The sequence below is a fragment of the Nomascus leucogenys genome, chromosome 7b (assembly GCF_006542625.1).
Source record: "Nomascus leucogenys isolate Asia chromosome 7b, Asia_NLE_v1, whole genome shotgun sequence".
Classification (NCBI taxonomy): Eukaryota; Metazoa; Chordata; class Mammalia; order Primates; family Hylobatidae; genus Nomascus; species Nomascus leucogenys.
The window spans coordinates 41334671-41359327 of record NC_044387.1 but is presented as its reverse complement, the minus strand read 5'-3'; positions in this window follow the sequence as shown (position 1 = coordinate 41359327).

Here is a 24657-nt window from a genome sequence, read left to right as displayed (position 1 = left end):
GTACTCTATCAGAGATACAAAGAGGAGCTGGTACTATTCCAAACAACAGAAAAAGAGGGAATCCTCCCTAACTCATTTTATGAGGCCAACATCATCCTGATACCAAAACCTGCCAAAGACACAACAAAAAAGAAAATTTTAGGCCAATATCCCCAATGAACATCGATGTGAAAATCCTCAATAAAATACTGGCAAACAAAATCCAGCAGCACATCAAAAAGCTTATCCACCATGATCAAGTGGGCTTCATCCCTGGGATGCAAGGCTGGTTCAACATACACAAATCAATAAATGTAATCCATCACATAAACAGAACCAAAGTCAAAAACCACACAATTATCTCAATAGATGCAGAAAAGTCCTTTGACAAAGTTCAACAGCCCTTCATGCTAAAAATTCTCAATAAACTAGGTCTTGATGGAAAGTACCTCAAAATAATAGCTATTTATGACAAACCCATAGCCAATATCATAATGAATGGGCAAAAGCTGGAAGCATTCCCTTTGAAAAGCCAGCAGAAGATGAGGATACCCTCTCTCACAACTCCTATTCAACATAGTATTGGAAGTTCTGGCCAGGGCAATCAGGAAAGAGAAAGAAAGAAAGAGTATTCAAATAGGAAAAGAGGAAGTCAAATTGTCTCTGTCCACAGATGACATAACTGTATATTTAGAAAACCCCATCGTCTCAGCCCAAAATATCCTTAAGCTGATAAGCAACTTCAGGAAAGTCACAGGATAAAAATCAATGTACAAAAATCACAAGCATTCTTATACACCAATAACAGACAAACAGAGAACCAAATCATGAGTGAACTCCCATTCACAATTGCTACAAAGAGAATAAAATACCTAGGAATCTAACTTACAAGGGATGTGAAGGACCTCTTCAAGGAGAACTACAAACCGCTGCTCAAGGAAATAAGAGAGGACACAAACAAATGGACAGGAAGAATCAATATCATGAAAATGACCATACTGCCCAAAGTAATTTATAGATTCAATGCCATTTCCATCAAGCTACCACTGACTTTCTTCACAAAATTGGAAAAAACTACTTTAAATTTCATATGGAACCAAAAAAGACCTTGCATAGCCAAGACAATCCTAACCAAAAAAAACAAAGCTGGAGGCATCACACTACCTGACTTCAAACTATACTACAAGGCTACAGTAACCAAAACAGCATGGTACTGGTACCAAAACAGATATATAGACCAATGGAACAGAACAGAGGCCTCAGAAATAACACCACACATCTACAACCATCTGATCTTTGACAAACCTGACAAAAACAAGCAATTGGAAAAGGATTCCTATTTAATAAATGGTGTTGGGAAAACTGGCTAGCCATATGCAGAAAGCTGAAACTGGACCCCTTCCTTACACTTTATACAAAAATTAACTCAAGATTGATTAAAGACTTAAATGTAGGGCCTAAAACCATAAAAACAATGGAAGAAAACCTAGGCAAAACCATTCACGACATAGGCATGGGCAAAGACTTCATGACTAAAACACCAAAAGCAACTGCAACAAAAGTCAAAATTGACAAATGGGATCTAATTAAACTAAAGAGCTTCTGCACAGCAAAAGAAACTATCATCAGAGCGAACAGGCAACCTACAGAATGGGAGAAAATTTTTGCAACACATCCATTCTGACAAAGGGCTAATATCCAGAATGTACAAAGAACTTAAACAAATTTACAAGAAAAAAACAAACAGCCCCATCAAAAAGTGGGTGAAGGATATGAATAGACAGTTCTCAAAAGAAGACATTTATGCAGCCAACAAGCATTTGAAAAAAGCTCATCATCACTGGTCATTAGAGAAATGCAAATCAAAACCACAATGAGATACCCTTTCATGCCAGTTAAAATGGCGATCACTAAAAAGTCAGGAAACAACAGATGCTGGAGAGGATGTGGAGAAATAGGAATGCTTTTGCACTGTTGCTGGGAATGTAAATTAGTTCAACCATTGTGGAACTAATTTTCCAACCATTGTGGAAGACAGTGTGGAGATTCCTCAAGGATCTAGAACCAGAAATACCATGTGACCCAGCAGTTCCATTACTGGGTATATACCCAAAGGATTATAAATCATTCTACTATAAAGACACATGCACACGTATGTTCATTGAGGCACTATTCACAATAGCAAAGACTTGGAACCAAATCAAATGCCCATCAATGATAACTGGATAAAGAAAATGCGGCACATATGCACCACAGAATCCTATGCAGCCATAAGAAAGGATGGGTTCATGTTCTTTGTGGGGACATGGATGAAGCTGGAAACCATGATTCTCAGCAAACTAACACAAGAACAGAAAACCAAACACCACATGTTCTCACTCATAAGTGAGAGTTGAACAATGAGAACACGTGGACACAGGGAGCGGAACATCACATACCGGGGCCTGTCGGGGGATGGGGGGCTAGAGGAGGGATAGCATTAGGAGAAATACCTAATGTAGATGATGGGTTGAAGGGTGCAGCAAACCACCATGACACATGTATACCTGTGTAACAAAACTGCACATTCTGCACATGTGCCCCAGAACTTAAAGTATACATATACACAAAAAGTATCTACTATTTGATAGCACAATAGGGTGACTATAGTCAATAGTAACTTAATTTTATGTTTTAAATAACTTAAAGAATGTAATTGGATTGTTTGTAACTCAAAGGATAAATGCTTGAGGGGATGGATGCCCCATTCACCATGATGTGCTTATTATGCATTGCATGCCTGTATCAAAACGTGTCACATATCCCATGAATACATACACCTACTATGTACCCACAAAAATGTTTTAATTAAAAAAACTAAAACATTATGCTAATTGAAAGAGATGAGACATAAAAGATCATATATTATGAGACTCCATTTTAGGAAAAGGGACACGTTCTCAGAAATGCATCATTAGGCGATTTCCTTATTGTGCAAACATCAGACTGTACTTACACAAAGCTAGATGGTACAGCCTACTACACACCTAGGCTAAATGGTAGAAGCTGTTGCTCCTAAGCTACAAACCTGTACAGCATGTTCCTGTACAGAATACTCTAGGAAGTTGGAACACAATAGTAACTATTTGTGTATCTAAACACAATTAAATATAGAAAACAGCCTGGGAAATATAGTGAGACCTCCTCTCTACAAAAAAATAAAAAAAAAAATTAGCCAGGCATAGTGATACATGCCTGTAGTCCCAGCTACTGGGGAGGCTGAGGTGAGAGGATCGCGTGAGACTAGGAGGTCAAGGCTGCAGTGAGCCGAGATCCTGCCATTGCACTCCAGCCTAGGCAACAGAGTGAGACTCTGTCTCAGAAGAAAAAAAAAAAAAAGAAAAAAAAAAAAGAGAAAGAAAAGGTAGAGTAAAAATATAGTATAAAAGATGAAAAATGTTTCACCTCTACAGGACCCTTACCATGAATGGAGCTTGCAGGACTGGAAATTGCTCTGGGTAACTCAGAGAGTGAGTGGTGAGTGAATGTGAAGGCCTAGGACATTACCGTACACTACTGTAGGCTTTGTAAATACTGTACACTCAGGCTTCACTAAATTTACAACAAAAAAAATTTCCTTTCGTCAATAATAAATTAACTTTAGGTTTACTGTAACTTTTTTACTTTATAAACTTTAAAATGTATTTTAACCTTCTTGACTCCTCTGTAATAACACCTGGCTTAAAACAAAAACACATTGTACAATTTTAAAATAAAGCATGCAATTGAATTGTTTGCAACTTAATAGATAAATGCTTGAGGAAATGGCTACTCCATTCTCCATGATGTGCTTATTTCACATTGTGTGCCTGTATCAAAACATCTCATGTAGCCCATAAATATATACACTTACTATGTACCCACAAAAATTTAAAAATTTAAAAAAATTTTACAGCTTTCGAAAAATATTTTCTTTCTTTCTTTTTATCTTGATATCTGGAGGTGACTAGAAGGGGACAATAACCCGCAGGGAGCTGTGTCTCCTATGACAATGCCTTCTTCTGGAATACCTCCTGAAGTTCCTGCCTGAGGCTGTTTTACAGTTAACGTTTTATATATATATAAGTAAGAGTAGACTCTAAACCAACAATAAAAGTATAGCATAATAAAAGGCTGGGCACGGTGGCTCACATCTGTAATCCCAGCACTTTGGGAGGCCGAGCCTGGTGGATCAGAAGGCCAGGGGTTTGAGACCAGCCTGACCAACATGGTGAAAACCCGTTTCTACTAAAAATACAAAAATCAGCCGGGTGTGGTGGCAGGCATCTATAGTCCCAGCTACTCAGGAGGCTGAGGCAGGAGAATTGCTCAAACCCAGGAGGCGGAGGTTGCAGTGAGCCTAGACTGTGCCATTGCACTCCAGCCTGAGCAACAGGGCAAGACTCCATCACAAAAAAAAAAAAGTACAGCATAATAAATACATAATAAGCTAGTAATAGTCATTTATTATTAAGTATTATATACTGTACATAATCATATGTGCCAGGCTTTTATACGCCTGGCAGCACAGATTTGTTTATACCAGCATCATCGCAAAAATGTGAGCACTGCCTTGTGCTACAACATCCTGATGGCTACAGCGTCACTAGGTGATGAATGGAACTGGAGTTTTGTAGCTCCATGATACTGTTATGGGACAGCCGTCACTGACTGACTAAAACATTTTATGCAGTAACTGTAGGTAAGAGAAAATCACTGGGGCTATGTGATGGGTACACAAAGGTTTGTTATACCAGCCAGTCTAGTTGCATCTACATCTGAAATTCTGCAAGATAAGAAAGTTAAAAGAAAACAAAAACATTTCTAACAAGTACCTGTTTGTATTTGGTTAAGTATCTGCATATGTCATGAAGAAACTCACTTGAGCATGGGAGTAAGGTTAGCAAGTGGTCAAATTGTGCAATATGGGTTGCTGCTTATTTTTCCTAACTCATGACGTCAAGATTAATTTGTTGTACCTGTACTATTCTGCTGCCAATAAAGCCATAAAGCCATTACCACCAGTTAAAAAAAATAAATAAAATTTCAGCATAAAAATAAAGACAATGTAAAATGAAAAAATCCAGGTAGACATTATTTAAAATATAATACTTAAAATATAGTTTGCTATTAGACTAGGAATGAACGTATTATGGTGTTTGACCCCCAAATGGAAACTTCTTGATGTGTAAATGTATATAACGTTAAAGTAGACAACATAAACCAGATGTACACACACAGTTTTCTTCTGTACTTAATTATAAGAAAGTTAAGTATGCTACTTTGGTTAAATTAAACATTTATGGCAATTTTTAAAAGTTATAAGCAAATAGCATTGGCCTTATATGAATGCAACGAATCATTCTATTTGTAGAACTATAGATAAAAAGGAAAAATATACCTTGATATAGAAATTATAACAAGTCAGGGAAATGGATAAATTGAAGGTATGTTTGATTCAGTTAATTACATCTAACTAATATTCATCAAAAATTAGAATTTTATGTCTGCTTCAAAATATCAATTTTTAAAAAAACTAAATGTACTTTATGGAAGTTACTTAAGAAGTTTAGACCCCTTATCTTAAAGCTTATTCACATGGAATTTTGAACTATTCAAAAGAATGCATTGTGCTTTCATTTGTTTTTCCCTGGGTTAACACATTTAATTCCTTTACTAACAGTCCAATTAAGAAAAATAATTTAACTAAAATTAAATTTATGAAAATGAAACCTTATTTTATGAATTGTTCTAGCTGTAATTTTTGAGCCAAATGTCTTTTATACATAATATATATTCTTTATTATATACTATTCACACTGTAAGGCTTTCTACTAGAAGTAGCAAATGCAGATATATAAAGAGGTATTTTAGGCATATCCGTACTTTTTTTTTTTTTTTTTTTTTTAAGACTGAGTCTCGCTCTGTCGCCCAGGCTGGAGTGCAGTGGTGCGATCTCGGCTCACTGCAAGCTCCGCCTCCCGGGTTCACGCCATTCTCCTGCCTCAGCCTCTCCGAGTAGCTGTGACTACAGGTGCCTGCCACCACACTCAGCTAATTTTTTTTTTTTTGTATTTTTTTGTATTTTTAGTAGAGACGGGGTTTCACTATGTTGGCTAGGATGGTCTCGATTTCCTGACCTCTTGATCCGCTCGCCTCGGCCTCCCAAAGTGCAGGGATTACAGACATGAGCCACTGCGCCAGGCCTGTACTCTTTAATACCTCCACGTATATCTTCTAAAAGACATTTATTGGAAAAAATGAGACTATATTAATATCAAATAAAGTAAACTTTAAAACAAATAAATTTACCAGAAACAGAAAGGGGACATTGCATAATGATTATCTAGTCAATCCACTAAAAGATACAGCCATCCTAGATGTGAATGAATCACAAAGCAGAGCTACGAAATATGTGAAGCAAAACTGATAGAGCTAAAGGAGAAATGGACATACTCATAATTATAGTTGATTGCTTCAAAACCAGTCTCTAAAACCCTGATAGAACAAGTAGACACAACAAGGTTAGAGAAAATCTAAAAATCAAAAGAGAAAATTATCAACCATGAGGATCTAATAAGCATTTATAGAACACACCAAAAGAGCAGAATACACTGTTTTGAAATTGCCACACAACATATATGAAGATAAATCATATTTGGGGAATGAAACAAACCTTAACAAATATATTAGTTGAATCAATACAGGGTCTGTTCCTATTTTTTTGTTGTTTTTTTTTTGTTTTGTTTATTTGTTTGTTTTGAGATGGAGTCTTGTTCTGTCGCCCAGGCTGGAGTGCAGTGGTATGATCTCAGCTCACTGCAGCCTCTGCCTCCTGGATTCAACCGATTCTCCTGGCTCAACCTCCCGAGAAGCTAGAGTTACACATGCCCGCTACCACACTAGGCTAATTTTTGTATTTTTAGTAGAGACAGGGTTTCACCCTGTTGGCCAGGCTGGTCTCGAACTCCTGATCTCAAGGGATCCACCCACCTCAGCCTCCCAAAGTGCTGGGATTACAGGCATGAGCCATCAGGGCTGGCTGAGTGTGTTCTCTGATGACAATTGAATCACACTAGATTTAACAGAGAAAGATAACATGCGAATCTTCAAACACTTGAAATCTAATCAACAGTGTTCAAAGAGGAAGTCCTCAGAGAAATACAAACTACAGAGAACTGAAAGAAAGTAAAAAATATAACATGTTAACATATCAAAATTTGTGGAGACACAACTAGAACAGTGTTGAGAGGGAAACTTATAGTACTAGAAGTTTATATTATAAAAGAGGATCGGTCTCAGGTAAATAATATAAGCTACTACCTCAAGAAATCAGAAAAAGAAGAGAAAAATAAAACCAAAGCAGTAAGGAAGAAGGAAACGATAAAGATATGGCATAAATCAATGAAATTGAAAATAGAAAAACAATAGAGAAGACAAAGCAAAAGGTGGTTCTCTGAAAGATCAGTAAAATTGAAAAAGACTGACATAAAAAAGGAAAAGACTCAAATGAACAATTATCAAGCATAAAATAAGTCATCACTGTAGTCCCAAAGAGAAAAAATGTGCTGACATGGGAATACTATGAATAAATCTATACACATAAATTTAACAACTTAGATGAAATGGTCCAATTCCTCAAAATTTAGATTAAAGCATACATATTTTTTAAAATAGCCACATAAAATAATATAAGATTATCCTTTGTTTTCCAAGTTGTAGCCTCAGATGAAAAGAGGATAACTTGATGTTAGGTGTGATAATAACATTATCAGATTTGTTTAAAATTAATTTAACAAGCTTCCTGCTACAATGTAGATGAATTGGATGGTTAAAAAGAAAAGCAAAACAGGTAAGGCCTAGGTGAACAATAATCAAGACATAAGTGAAGGCATTAGTAGTAGAAAATGTGGAGAATAAGACAGATTCATGAGATTCAAGGAATTCTTAATAGGCTGGATTGGTTGGTTTGGTGGCCAAAATGAACAATACTAAGGTCATTAGTGTCCTTTCTTTTTTTTTTTTTTTATTATACTTTAGGTTTTAGGGTACATGTGCACAATGTGCAGGTTTGTTACATATGTATCCATGTGCCATGTTGATTTCCTGCACCCATTAACTCGTCATTTAGCATTAGGTATATCTCCTAATGCTGTCCCTCCCCCCTCCCCACACCCCACAACAGTCTCTGGAATGTGATGTTCCCCTTCCTGTGTCCATGAGTTCTCATTGTTCAATTCCCACCTATGAGTGAGAACATGTGGTGTTTGGTTTTTTGTCCTTGCGATAGTTTACTGAGAATGATGTTTTCCAGTTTCATCCATGTCCCTACAAAGGACACAAACTCATCATTTTTTATGGCTGCATAGTATTCCATGGTGTATATGTGCCACATTTTCTTAATCCAGTCTATCGTTGTTGGACATTTGGGTTGGTTCCAACTCTCTCACACCAATTAGAATGGCCATAATTAAAAAAACAGGAAACAACAGGTGCTGGAGAGGATGTGGAGAAATAGGAACACTTTTACACTGTTGGTGGGACTGTAAACTAGTTCAACCATTGTGGAAGTCAGTGTGGCGATTCCTCAGGGATCTAGAACTAGAAATACCATTTGACCCAGCCATCCCATTACTGGGTATATACCCAAAGGACTATAAATCATGCTGCTATAAAGACACATGCACACGTATGTTTATTGCGGCACTATTCACAATAGCATTAGTGTACTTTCTTATTTTTGGTGAGAATGGTCAGCATTTTGCCCACATACAATGTCATATTTTCCTTCCATGCAAAGGCTTTCCTTAGCAGAATTAAGTTAAAACTGGATGAGTACTGGTTCAGGGACATTATTTTTATCATTGATGCGGTTCTTCCTTTCTGGTTTATTAATTTTTCATTCTTATAATAAAATCTCCTATACGTTGTCGTTGGGTGACCAGCCATCTCAGTTAGTCCAGGACTGTCCTGATTTTAACACTGAAAGTCCCACATCCAGAGAAACCCCCAAGTCACATGCAGTATGGCCTGATTGGTTACTGTATCAGAATATAATATAACAGAAATAAGTTCCTTATGGCATAAAGTTTATTTTATATTATATAATTGTGTCTGGGCTAAGAGACACACATAAATATGTTCTATTAATCGCATAGTTACTATTTCCATTAACTAAGTAGATTTACAAGGGAAAACTCCAGTTCTAGGTAGTACAGACTTATTTAGTGAAGAAGGTAAAATATGCATGTTTTATTATTCTGCATGGAAATTTAAGCAATAAACTTCCTTAGAGAATACAGTAAGTATAAGTTTTTGAAATTTTCTTTATGATATACAAAACATTTTAGAGAAATGCTTATAAGTACTTAAACATCATCTACAATTTTATCTGTGTGAAGTGTGGGTGTTACTGCTTTAGTTAATCAAAACTGTGAAGATGAAACATTATCTATTTCTTGAGTGAGCTGTTGGTGGTAGTGTGTATGACTTGTGGCTTGATATACAATTGTTTTCAAATCCCACTTGAAAGATTGTTTGCTTTTTACAAGAAAGAATGGCTTATTTTCAAATCAGCCTGACTGCTTGTCTCCATTTTTCTGACTTTACCAAAGCGCAATTGCAAACTCATCTCTGATGTGGAATTCTGTTTATTCTTCTTTGACAGGACTGCCTCATCCTTCTTTCATTGGCTAACACATGGACTTTGTCAAGTTCAACTGCTGATGTCATCCCATTGGCCAGAAAGTATTCCTGGAAGGAGAGAAAATGCTCTCCTCTGGAACATGTGAGTGGTAGAACTCAGGAAAATGCAGGATCAGTTATATATGCATACATATGAATATTTCATACATAACATATTGACTAATAATTGTAATGGCCTTTTATCAAACTGAAGATTAATGTACCTGTATGTTTTTCTATTGATTTAACAATTATTCTATATTTAATCTGTGAAATTATCGAGTTAGAATTGAAATACAGTTATAACTGCTTCATTAAAGAAAATGTTACACTTGCTATAGTTTTATTTAGCTCTACCTGTATATGCAATTGTACAATCAATATTACTTATATAATGCTTTAATATTTTTGCAACCAGAAATTATTAAAAAGCAACTATTTAAAGAATAATCTTTATATCTGTGGTCATGTATCTATTTTCTAAATGAGAAGATAAACATGTGATTTATCTGTGAAATATATGGGCATTAATAACTAGAATGGCCAGAACATCACAAGCTTAGGAGATATTGTTTAGTTTAAATAAAAAAAAGTTGCTGCTAAATATTTCTCTTATATATCTAAATTAAGTTAGCAAGTAAGCCAGATATAATCTTGACATTACAGAAACATGACTTCACTAAGTTTTTCTCTTCAGTAGCTCAGTTGTATATTCATTTATTCATCTAATACCAATTAAAGGTCTACTGTGTTTCATTCAGCACAAGGCTAAGCATTGGCAATAGCTTAGTTATCCATAGTATATCTCTATACAGATCTTAGAATTTATTTCCCTTGAAATTAGAAATATCAAGAAGATACGTCTTTTCTATCTATTATATACCTATTTATATCTCTGTTACAGGCTTAAATGTGGCCCCGAAATTCATATGTTGAAGTCCTAACCCCAAATATCTCAGAATAGGATTGTATTTGGAGATGGAGCCTTTAAGAAGTGACTAAGGTAGAATTAGGTCAGATGTGTGAGCCCTAATCTAATTTGACTGGTGTCCATATAAGAAAAGGAGATTAAGACATACATAACACATAGCGAGATGACCGTGGGAAGACACAGGAAGGTGGCCATCTGCAAGCCAAGTCGGGAGGCCTCAGATGGAGCTAAACTTTCTCATACCTTGATTGTGGATGTCTATCCTTCAACCACCCCCTCGGTGGTATTTTCTTATGGCCGTCCTAGCCCTAGGAGACTAACAGAATTATCTAAACTCTCTCTCTCTCTCTGTATATGTAATACTATAATACTTGTTTTTTGCTTTTTGCTTGTTTGGTTATCCACACACTTGTAGAACAATCACTTTCTGTTAAATACAATCACATCACTTTTTTATGGTTGTATACATGGATGTATCATGTATATGTATCATATATATGTATAATATGTGTATAGATATATAAATATATGTGTGTGTAAATAGATATGTAAACTCCTGAACTCTTTCAATCAATCACTGAGGTTACAATTATCAAAATTTTGCCAATCTTGTTGCATCTTGGGCTCCTTCTCCATGCCTGCTACTTCTTTTCCCACCAAATTGTAAGAGGACAATAATGAAAGCAGAGGATCAATAAGGGAAAGCCTGCAGTAGTCTCTCTCTCTCTCTCTCTCTCTCTCTCTCTCTCTCTCTCTCTCTAACTATCTAAAACCTTTACTTCATGAGGGCAGGAAAAGCTTAGAGAATAAATAGTTTAATACATAGTATTTCACATTTCCAGGGATGGTCACAGTAAGAGCATCCTACAGAATATTCTGCATTTTCCTGCACTGCCATTATAATTTAATTTCTTATAAAATAATAAGCTGTGATTTAGACATGAGAAAAATAATCCTCCCATAAGCATGACTTTTTTAAGTAGAGTAGGAAACTTGATAAATCAAAGCATGTTGTTTTTCCTTTGGATATTCCTAGTTCTGTGCCTTTATTAATCAATAAGCTTTCTGTAGAAATATATTTTAAAAAACAAGTTGAAAAACATTTATAGTTAGTTTAGGGTTTTTGATTTTTTCTTAAGAGCTTAGTCAAATAATAATGGAATTTGTTGAAAGGATGGAGGAATTAAAATAATTACTAGAAGAATTAGAAATAAATGTAGCCCAACAAATGGCCTCTGATGTTCATCATCCTTTATATTGGCTATCACAGGTTTTTCCCTGTTGGTCCTCTGCTTCATTATTGTCCTGTTACAATTTGGTGGGAAAAGAAGTGGCAGGCATGGAGAGGGAGGCACAGATGCAACAAGATTGGCAAAATTTTGATAATTGTAACCTGAGTAATGGGTTGAAGGAGTTTAGTTTATTTTTCCATTTTGAGAATATTTGAATTTTTCACAATAAATAAATTTAAAGTATTAAGTACATGTAGCACATAGCTAAGATCTTAATAATCAAATATATTAAATAGACATAGGAAAAAGTTTTCTATCCCACCAAACAACCAAAATATGAATTTCATGCAATTTGCATATAATTGTATGTATGTACTCAACTATATCATCCTCTTAAAATAATTACACAAAGAGAAACTTAGGGTACTTCTTTTCTGCACTTTGCCAAATACTTCTTTTTTGCTTTTTGCTGGTTTGGTTGTCCACACATGTAGAACTATCACTTTCTGTTAAATACAACTGAATCACTTTTTTATGGATGTATCATGCTTTTAATTTAACCAAATCCCAATTACTTGTAGTGTTAATATTACAAGCTATGATGCAGTATCCATGTGAATATAAGTAAATGAATTTCTGTGAGTATATATGTTAGTTAAATTCATAGCAGAAAGATTGCTAGATATGTACATTTTTAATTTTAATGGATATTATCACATTTTTCCACTGAAGTGTTGCACCTATTTACATGCTCAGTAAATGTAAAAGCCATTTCTTCAGTAAGAATATCATTAATTCAATTTAGTTTAGTTTATTGCCAAACTGAATGGAATTCCGTTGTTGTTTTGATTTGCACATCTTTTTTTCCATTTTCTTTTTAATAATAAATATATTTTGAGTATTTTCTTAATTAAGGAAATTTACCCTTTTTTACATTGGATATTTATTGTTTGTGTACTATTTTTAATGAATGATCTATTCTTGTGTATTAAATATAATCCTAACCCCAAATAGCTCAGAATAGGACTGTATTTGGAGATGGAGGCTTTAAGAAGTGTCTAGATTTTTATATTTTGAATTGCTTAGAAAGGCTATTTTCACTTTGAGATTATTAAAAATTTGGCCTGTGTTTTCTTAATCTAGAGTAAAACATGCTTTAAAATTTATGAATCTTGAAACTATTTATAATACATTTTTGTTTAAATATTAGAGTAGGGTTTTAGTTTTATTTTTAATTTTGTTATATACTTATTTCAATATTTATTCATTTTTATTTATTCATTACTTTATTCATTTATACATGTATTAACTGTGTCATACCATTTCCTAGTACTGATGATGATATAGCAGTGAAAGGTAATCAGACAAATTATTTCTTCTTATGAAGTCTATATTCTGTTAGGGAGAACAAGTGCACAAATAAATAATAAAAATATTGTAAGTTAGACGATAGGCATGAATGTAGCAAGCTTGTGGAGATTAAGTGGAAGGGCATTCTCCATAAAGGCAAAAAGAGTGAAGGGTCCAATATATTCCAATGAAGGAATATTCTTTGTGTGTGTAGATTACAGATAAATCAATATTATAGAAGAAGAATTTTGGAGATGAGTTAGAGTGGTTGGGATAAAATATCTAAAATTGGCTTATTAAACTTTGCAAGGATTTGGGAGTGGTTGAAACCATTATAGAGTTTTAAAAAGGAAAGTGAGATAACTGAATTAGCCTTTAGGAAGGTTAAGTTAGCCTGTCACACTGAGAATATACTGGCGTGAGAAAAAATATCAGGAGGATTACTTAGGAGCCTAGGGTAAAACTCCAGGAAAGAGATGACGGCAGTATTAAGAAGTGACTGGAATCCAGACATATTCTGAGGCTAGAGCCACAGGATTTGTTGTTAGTTATGTTATTGGAAATGAAATAAAGAGAGAAATCAAGTTATGTCTCAAAAATATTTACCCAGAGCATCTCAAAGTCTTATGTTTCCCTTTACAGACTCAGAAAAAAGTACTAACGGAATAGGCTTGCAGGAGCAAGAACCAGGGGTTTGGTTTGCACATGTTTAGTTAAAGATACTTAGCAGACATCTGAATTAAAATACAGGAAATTGAATAGAGAAGGCTAGAGATAAAAATTAGGGCCTCACTGGCCAAGAAATTAGATGACTTCACCAGGGAGAGAGTATGAATTCAGAACAGGTCTGGTCATATGTTGGTAGAGGAAGTGGTTGTCTGTGGCAAAACAATGGAAAAACAAAGCAAAGTAAAAATCAAAGCTTTTAAGAAGACAAGAACTGTGTCATCTCCTCACCTGTAAACAGCAGAAAATAATAAACTGTATCTTCAAAGAGTCCCTTAAAGAGTGCATTAGATCAAACCAGTTGCTGTCTTTAGACTGTTTGGCTCAATTTTGAAAGTGGGGAGAAATTGTATGATTGACAGGACAGATTAGGGTACTTTGGTTTCCTCCAACTGTATTTAATGAGATTCTCCCAAAAGAAAGATCAAGGCTCTACTCATGAAAGAAGAGTGCAGGGAAGCTGGATAAACAAAAACTTCAGATGTACATTATAGCTTATTTTGGTATAAATTCAATTTATATACCTTAACGTAGCCTACAAGGCTCCAATAAACTAGATATGCCTTCCTTGACAACATTTTTCTCATATAACTCTAGCCCCTCACACTATACTCTAGCAACACTGCTCTTTTTAGGTTTATTGAGAGCTCCAAGCATTTTTAATTTCCACCTTGCCGAATTTCAAGTCCCAACTAAAACATCATCCTTTTCTGTGAATCTTATCTAAAGCAACTAGTCCTGTCTCCTCAATTCCTGTTATCATACTATGCTTCTATTTCTTTTATAGCATTTACAAATGTTCTGGTTTATTCTCTTTCTTCTCATCTGTGTCAAATGCAAGTTACTAGTAGATGTGGATATTTTTTTCTATCCAGTTCACTGATCTAAGAATCTAGAAGTATAAAAACACATAGGAGTTGCTTAATAAATTTTGATTGAATACATAAAATTGTTAAGGCCTAGTTCCTTATCCGCCTTTTCCAACATTTCTCAAAGTGTAGCCTTCAAATCATTCACATCAAAGTTCTGGCATGTGGATTAAAAATACAGATTTCTTGGTCCTATTTTCGCTCTACAGCTAAGACTCTAGGATCAGGCCATAACAAAATGCATTTATAACAGACCTCAGTGATTCTTATAGAATCTAAAATTTGTAATCATAGTTACTGAAAGTATATTTACTCATGATGTTACATAATACTACATTACTTATTATAAAAGACAAAAAGATTAGAAGGAATATTCCCTACGCCAAGTAGCTCACAATTAATGGCCAGTTCCAGGTGGCAAAAAAATGATAAATTGTGAACAAAATTGCTGAAAATAAATCTAGCTGATATTGTTTATATAAATGTAAATAATGATCTATTTTCCAACTTGTATGTTGTATCATATGCACTGGGTTGAACCACTTATTAGGCTTTTCATGAATGTTATCATATGTATGCCTGACATACATAAGTATTCAATAATTAAATATTAAAAATATTAATGTGAAAGTAAAATTGATATTAAAATATTTTTATTTAAATGAAATAAATTTAAAATATTGTCATTTAAGCATGCAATCATCCTTAAAATACTATTAAGGAGGTATTTTGCATTCTTTTATTTTATAATAAGGTTTTGGACTCCAACATGATTTTTTTTTTTAGCATAGTCTAGTTCTGTTGCCCAGGCTTGAGTGCAGTGGCCCCATCTCGGCTCACTGCAACCTCCGCCTCCCGGGTTCAAGCAATTCTCCTGCCCCTGCCTCCCAAGTAGCTAGGTCTACAGGCCTGCCGCCACCACATCCAGCTTACTTTTTATATTTTTAGTAGAGATGGGGTTTCACCATATCGGCCAGGCTGGTCTCCAACTCCTGACCTCGTGATCCGCCCACCTTGGCCTTTCAAAGTACTGGGATCACAGGTGTGAGCCACCACATCCGCCCAACATCATTTTTTCACACTTACAGCACAGCTCATCTTGGACTAGCTGCATTTCAGGTGCTCCATAGCCACACGGCATAGCTACCATATTGGAAAGCATAGCTCTAGAGTCTCATCTCTCATTTTAAGATATTCTAATGTTGGATTTTTTCCATCATAAGCTACTTTGGGTAGCGCTTGCTTTCAAAAACAAGCAAAGAGTCGGCCAGGCGTGGTGGCTCATGCCTGTAATCCAGACACTTTGGGAAGCCAAGGCGGGCGGATCAAAAGGTCAGGAGATCGAGACCATCCTGCCTAACACATGAAACCCCGTCTCAACTGAAAATACAAAAAAAAAAAAAAAAAAAAAAATTAGCTAGGTGTGGTGGCGGGCGCCTGTAGTCCCAGCTACTCAGGAGGCTGAGGCAGAAGAGCGGCGTGAATCCGGGAGGCGGAGCTTGCAGTGAGCAGAGATCAAGCCACTGCCCTCCAGCCTGGGCGACAGAGGCCAGACTCCTTCTAAAAAAAAAAAAACAAAACAAAAAACAAAAATAAGCAAACAGTCAATAGAACCTAGACTGAATGAAGCACTAGGACATATGTGTGTTTTTTACCCAGTATCACAACACACATAGATGGACATTATGAGGCTATTTTAATCCTCTTTTTAACAAAATAATAAAAATTATATTACTTTTGGCTGGGCACAGTGGCTCATGCCTGTAATCCCAGCACTTTGGGAGGCCGAGGCGGTTGGATCACCTGAGGTCAGGAGTTCGAGACCAGCCTGACCAACATGGAGAAACCCCGTCTCTATTAAAAATACAAAATTAGTTGGGCGTGGTGGTGCATGCCTGTAATCCCAGCTACTGGGGAGGCTGAAGCAGGAGAATCGTTTGAACCAGGGAGACGGAGGTTGTGGTGAGCTGAGATCGCACCATTGCACTCCAGCCTGGGCAATAAGAGGGAAACTCCGTCTCAAAAAAAAAAAAAAAAAAGAAAGAAAGAAAAAATTATATTGCTTTTAATTTTCTTCATTTTCTGCACATGATCTCAATTCACTCTCTAACCAACCTCTCATTGACATTGATAGCAAAAACACACCTGACACACATAGGCACACACAATGTGCAACTTAAATCTGACATTGAAAAGAAATGTATTTCCCAATTCAAAATATTTTCTTCCGACTTAGCTGAACATTAATTCAATTTCTTCAAGGTTTCTTGTTTTACCCCCTTCCTTTTGCATCAGGGTCATATAAGGCTGCATGTATCTTACATGCTCATGGGAAAGAAAGTGAACTGCTCCTTTTGTGCTGTTCTTCGGTCTACACTGTAGCCACTAGTTCAGCGTCCTTGGCTCATTTACCTTCTGGTGCTTGATCACAGCGTGGTAGAGATCCACATGTTCTGCTTGCTTCTTTGTTTCTTGCTTTGGCTTTTGCTGGCACTCCTGATACTGTTAGGCCTGATGCAACTCCCATTTGATTATCAACTAAGTAGGTAAGCCTCACCCCTCTTTTTGGTGATTATCCTGCTGAAATGGTAGCAAACACCCCGTAACTTCCACATCACTCCAGGGTATGGGAGCACCTCAGAATTCTTCACAGGACACTCAAAGCAATGAGGCACTGAAGCATTAGTTCAGGCTGTTCTGTAAAGGAAGCTCCTTCTGCCACTTCTCTATCATTCAGATGCACTGAAATGCAGAAATCCACTAACCATGGACTTTCATTGTAAAGGACTAAAAAGAGGGGAAATGAAAAGGAGGAAATATTTAGGATGGCATTTAAAATACTACCATGATAAAAATTAACTGCATTATCAAAAGAATTAGGTAGACACAAGTTCCATGAGCATAAAGAGAACATTTCTACAAAGTTATTGAGATGCATTTAAAAATATTTTGAAAACAACCATTTCACGTTATTTTTTCCCAAAGTATTATTATTTTGTGGATGACTGAGTAAAGTTTTAAGAAAAAATAACATCAGTGGGGGAAGAAAGAGAAAAATCAGGAACTTTTTTTAATACATGCTCTTAAAGGTCTAATTAACCCCAAGTAATTTGGGGCTTTGGTAAGACTAACATTTTTCTCAAAATGAAGATATTCTTCCATTTAAAATTCCTTTTAGTGCTGGGGGGCAAAAATAAATCAATTCTTAGCTATAATGATTTGAAGGCTTTGAACTTTTCCAGCTGAATCAAATGTCATATGAGTTATCCTTCTGTCTTATAGCTATTATTCTAACACAGTTCACTTTAATGATGCTCTGTCCACAGAATCATCTGTTTTTGACCCTTTTAACTTAGAAGTTACTCAGTTCTTGCTAGAAAATTATTTCTCCTTTTGTTTCGTTTCGCCAGATCATTTAGAATGAATGTTTTTCCTTTCTTTAGTAATCTGTCTTAAGGTTGTTTCCCTCCAACTCTTATACCTTTTAACTTTGTTATTATAACTCAAAACTATACCAAATCTAGACAGAGTTCTGATAATTTTATATGCAGAAAATATTAAGAATTAACTGACTGTAAAGTAAGTTGGAGATGGTTCTATTGGCTTTCACTGAGGCTCTTTAAATAAATTACATCACTTTAATGCAGACCATTAAAAAACATACAACTGTTTCATAAATAAATTTCATGTAGTAAAATATATTTAGGTTGATATCACTTATCATGTGATCACAAGCGAAATCTCCACCGTAAAGTAAAAGTAATTGAGACACACACACACACCCCTCTAGTACTAGCGTGTTTTCTAAACCACGTTTAGTCATATGCCATTGTCGTTGCTGAAATGCCAAATAGCCTACTGATAAGATGATTTCACCAACATAGCACTGATACTGAAAATGATAGTAGAGTTGTCCTTATGCTTACGAAAAGGGGAAACCATAAGTAAGGCAGACCATTTGCCTTTACTCAACCTGTGAGGAGCTAACTACTCAGTAACATCTGTTGAAGATAACCTTCCAGGGCTGAGTCAGGTGAAGCAGAGGAAAAAGCCAGATTTTGAGTTTCACTTGTTCTGTAAAACTGACACATAGAACCATTTCAATGTATGTGATACGTTTTATAATTAATTTAGATTTTTTTCAAATAGCTGATATATTTTCTTACATATCCAAGTTCAGACTAATGCCTTTAAGCTTCTGAAAAAGATTTTGATAAGCATAAGCAATTTTTAATTTATTTCTTTTTTGATTTTCATTATCTCCTATTTGGGCCTGTGACTAAATAATTCAAGTTATGTCTTTGCTTCATCAGACTCTAACATTTAGTCTGTAAAAATATCTGTCTAGATTGTACCACATTCAACATGCGGTTATAATTAGTGTTTATATTTTAATACGATAAATTCAGGAGGCTACTGCTCTTAAACATAACACTTGAAAGTGAAACACTTTAAAAGAAAACGCACTTTTAATTCTACAGTTGTTCAATTTCTTCAGGTTATAAATGAGTAAGTATTTACATACTGTTTAAAGAATCACTGCAAGGCACCCTGTAACTTCCTCATCACTCTCTGGGGCATGCAAGGTTTGATAGTGAAAAATTTAAGACTAGTCTTTTCAAGTTAAAGTTAATAATAAGGTAATTGATACCAACATGAATTGTTTTGAAAGAATCAGATATGTATGTGTGATCTTACCAACTTCCCATTCCTAGTCTACATTATCTTTAAGCCCTGATTTGTCAAATGCCAGCCTGCTTTTTGCAAAACTGTCTTGACCATTTTCAATATAAGAGTCAATCTGGTGAAGGTAGAGTTCCATTGACCCCTAAGTAATTAATTGCCTTTATCTTTCTTTATAATTCTTCTGATAAATGTTTTGCCACTCTCCTTAGTCTCTTTAACCTTTATTCAGACTTGAACATTAGCGATTAAGTGATTTTGGTGGCAATCTCTCTCTATATGTAATTTTATGACTTCTCAGGTATAGAAGTTATTGATACATTCGAGGGTGAAATTTAAAAAAATTTTGTGGCCTCATACACAGAAATTTATTTATTATAAAATAGTACATACTTTCATCTGTGTGTTTTTTTAATGAAATTACTGTAAGTACTTTTTAACTACAGTGATTTATTTTACCACCAGTTAAACAGATGTGGTTTTTTGAGTGGAATATATCTAGAATTATTCCTTCTACTATTTTCCTACTTGTGTTAGATTTCCCACATTCTAATACAATGGACATGTAACATATTTTATCTACCTCTTTTTGTCAGTGTAAAATTTGCATTTCATGTCATCATATACTCTCATTGCCACCCAAATTCTCATTTTAATACTTCTTAATAACAACAGTCAAAGATCAAATTGCTCAAATATGTATTAACCACATAGTTGAGATCATCCTCATTGCATACACAAGGAAAAATGTATGTATTTAGACTGATCATTGCTTTTAAATCTTGGATTTAAGCAGGTTGTGATACACTCAGATTTGCTGCTCAATTCCCCTTCAGTGATCCATGAGTGTAGTCAGAAGCTTCTATCCATAGCAGAGAGCTGCTTTTTCTTAGGTGGCATTCCTTCTTGGGATAATTGGTATTCAATAACTCATAAATGGGTGAAATAAAGTTCCAGTTTTCTTTGTTCAACACAAAGATAACTCCAAAGAACCATATTTTATTTCCAGACCTCCTTGTGGAGTTGTCCAAGGCTGCCATCTATATTGCAGTTTGACTTCTCTGCTCAATCCTGTCTGCCCCTTTCCTTGCATAGCTGCAACACGTGGTGGAGCCCAGTTTTACGATTGTGGTACACAAACTGTGGGAGTAGGAGTAGAGTAGAGATTTACTTCACCAGAATTGTACAAAAAGGAGTCCAGATAACATTCAGATTAAATTTTCTATATGTTTCTCCTCTTGGAGAAATCTCAAGTTTAGGCATACAAAAATTAGTTAAAATTGGTTTTTCTATAGACATAGATCCGGATTGGAGAAGCTACCTTGGCAGAGGGTATATCTAAATGGCATATCTAAATAGTCCTAGAAGGGTAAAGAGATAGAATTATCTTTGAAAAGCCACTTTATAATACAAGAAGTTGGTTTCTCAGAAGTGATTTCAGCGACTATCAGCCACCAACAGAACTATAGTATTTTACAGTCTTATAATGATAAATTAGCATTCAAGGGCTTTTCCTCTCCAGGTTTCTATGGCAACCTCTGTACCACATACTCATTAGAAAGAAGTTCTGTTTAATTGATCTACTAATGTATTGCTTAATAGTAACTGTTAAGCAGTCTTTTGTTTCCAGGTCATATTTAGGGTTCACATATTTGCATAAAAGCATTTCGTTAGCTGAAACCAATCATTACTAGTAATTTTCTTTCTTTAGTTTAAAATAACTAAACCCTCATTGAGGTTTTCTGAATAGCAAATATTTATATCTTGGAGAATAGGCTTTCTGTATGAGCTTGGCTTGCTTTGTTTCTGTGAGCAGCAAGAAAATTACAGAGCTTGAAAATGTTAATCAGGAAAGACAAGAAGAAGGTGTCTTTTTCTCCAGTTGAAATGCAAATTTACAGTGATGCTAACTATAGGCCATATCCAATATTTGATGACAAAGTTGTAATGGATAAATATAATTTAGAATGCACAGTAGTTATCCACTGCATAACTTTCACTAATTAGAATTTTCATGTTTCATGCAATGCAATTGAGACACTTTTAGCTGAGCTGTTTCTTGTATTTCAAGTCCCTCTAAAGGCCCAAGCTTAAGAATGCATTTATCATAGGGTTTAAATTAGCCTAGAAATAAATGCTAATACAACTGATGGGTCCTTTTGTTAATTTGGACTATGGGACAAGGTAGCATTTTTTTGATATTTATTAAAATATATCACCAAGTTTATTCTATATAGTACACTGCGAACTTAAAATATTTTAAGCCACTCAGTCATGCAGGCCATTAAAAAAACATACAGCCGTTTCATGAATAAACTTCATGTAATTAAATATATTTAGTTTAATATCACTCATTGAAAATCAAAAATAAAAGTATTTCCATTGTCAAGATAAAGATGTCTTTAAAAAATTTTAAATCTTCATCTATTCAGTTTACTCAATAAATATTAATTGGATACATACAATGTACCAACAAGTACTAAATATTTACTAAAGAAGGCAAGCAAGAATTTTACACTCATAAAATACACATATAACTCCTATTTCACTAAAAAGCATCATTAAACAAGTGTTTGTGTGCCTGTCATGTATGGAGCAATGTAACATAATGTGATATCCAACATGATTATGCCAATTAATTGTGGAACTGAGTTTTATACTGAAATTTTTTATTCCAACTCCTATTCTCCTTCCATTGTAGTTTCTATGGTAGAATGTGTACGTATCTAAAAAGAAGAGATGCTATTATCTCTAGCTTGTCTCAACTACTATTGGTGTTTGTTGTAGATCTAGTTCTTCCAGAGATCTTATTTGCCACAGTTCATATTCCTGCCATTCTTCAGAAGAATATTTTCCACATCATCAGCTCTATTGTTCACAATTTCCTGAGATGCTAAGTACAGTATAAAACAGCTAGTTATCCAGAGAAGAAAAATAGGGTGGGTGAAGACAGAAGTTTAGGGCATGGGCATTGAGGCTTAATACCCTGGAGATCAAATGCCTGTGCAAACTGGAAGTCTCTCAACTCCTCTTATCTATAAAACTGCAGTAATGAATATGATTTATTAGAGTGCACAAAACAGCATAACCATCGCACAATCATATTTGTTTTTTATTATTACTGCTATCATTATCCTTGACATTAGCTTAAGATACTGGGCAGGACACAGTGGCTCATGTCTGTAATCCCAGCACTTTGAGAGGCCAAGGCAGGCAGATTACTTGAGGTCAGGTGTTCGAGACCAGCCTGGCCCACCTACATGGTGAAACCTCGGCCCTGCTAAAAATACAAAAAGTAGCCAGGCGTGGTGGTGCACACCTATAATCCCAGCTACGCAGGAGGCTGTGACAGGAAAATCGCTTGAACCTGGGAGACGGAGGCTGCTGTGAGCTGAGATCACTCCACTGCACTCCTGGGTGACAGAGCAAGACCCTGTCTCAAATAAATAAATAAATAAATAAATAAATAAATAAATAAATTTTTAAAAAGATACGGAAGAGCAGGAATAGAGTAGATACAGAAAGGAATTCAACATCTCTCCTTTCCCTTGGAAAAAAGAATACAAAGAAACATCAAGTCGTGCATCTACAAGGACACTTAAAAACACAGATAAATTTGCAAGGTGACTGAAATATTTATGTATTACACTAAGTTTAGGTAACGAAGATGAGACAAACAACATTAGATGAGTTAGACAATATTTAGAGTTCCCTCATGAGACCTGAAGAACAATAGTAATTAACTTGTTTCTTTTGACACTTGGGTCTAGCAAATTGAGTTTTTCTTCCATCAGTTGAGGCAGAGACAAAGGACATCATACAATATTTAGTAGGCATCATGGGTGCTATTTTAAGAGGAGTAGGCCACTCTGCATGATGGAATCATTGAGGAAAATGCTTGTGGCAAAGTTTGTGTGCTGCAGCTAGCTGGACACTGCCTGCTTATATTTTGGGTGATAGGCAAGGATGCTGAGGAAGCCCTGTCTGAAGAGTAGTACGAAGACTTGTTAGATGTTAGGTTTATTTTGAAATATATTGAATGTATCTAAATTTTAAAATATGAAAGGGACCAAGAAACGGGTGTTATCGTCTTTTTCTATGTGCCTGAAACTTCATATTCTTTCTGATTGTACAAAATACTCTTAGGATCACTGTCTAAATACTGTTCAAGCCACTGTCTTTCCAGCCACACAATCATGTTGAATGCGTAGTCAGTTCCAGCTCTGCAATCTCTGGTGTCTTGTTCAGTTATTCATCCATACATTACTCTCTGTTGTAGGTTCCTACTGTCAATACCCTGGTCTGCAACAACTCCCTATTTCTTGAAAATTCTGACTCTAGATTATCATAATTTCAATTCATCCTTTAGGGATTTCAAAAGTGTGTTTCTTCCTTTTTGGGTGTTGTGATGGGTGGGTATACACACAAATATGTGAATGTACACATATGTATTTACACATATATGCATTATAAAGATAAATATTATAAATTATATACATATTATGTACATACTATATATACTTTTCTGGTTTGATTTTCCACTATATATATTTTCTTTGTTATTATATTTTATAGTATATTCTTATGTTCTCTCTTTTTTGGATCATGACTAGAAAGGCTTCATTTCTTAAGTAATTATATATTTATTACTAGAAAACATACACACAATTAGCAAGAAGCAATTATATAGTTTTAATATCAAAGAATGTGCATACATTATATATTCCTAAATATGAAAGATAAAGTAGATTTCAAATAATGATTTAAAAACAAAAAAATAAACTACTACAGAATTTAGTAATAATGTGATGCCACATACATATAAAAAAATGAAACCAGAAAATTAAATAAGGGAATATGTATTATTACATATCATCATATCACATATAATTATATAGTACATATAATTGTATATTAGAAGGAATCTAATAAGTAATATAATTAATCATATAAATTGCTAAATGTATCTAAGTATAGGTGCATATATGAAATTATTTACATACATATTAAATATTTTGTTATATTTTATATAATTTATTTATTCATTTATTCTTTTATTAATGGAACTGCCTCTCAAATAATGATTTCCTAAAAGAGAGAGAGATGCCAGTAAATAGTAAATATGGGCTATGTGACTATGTTATGTCACAAACCATTAAAATTTGAAAACTAGATAAACAATGAA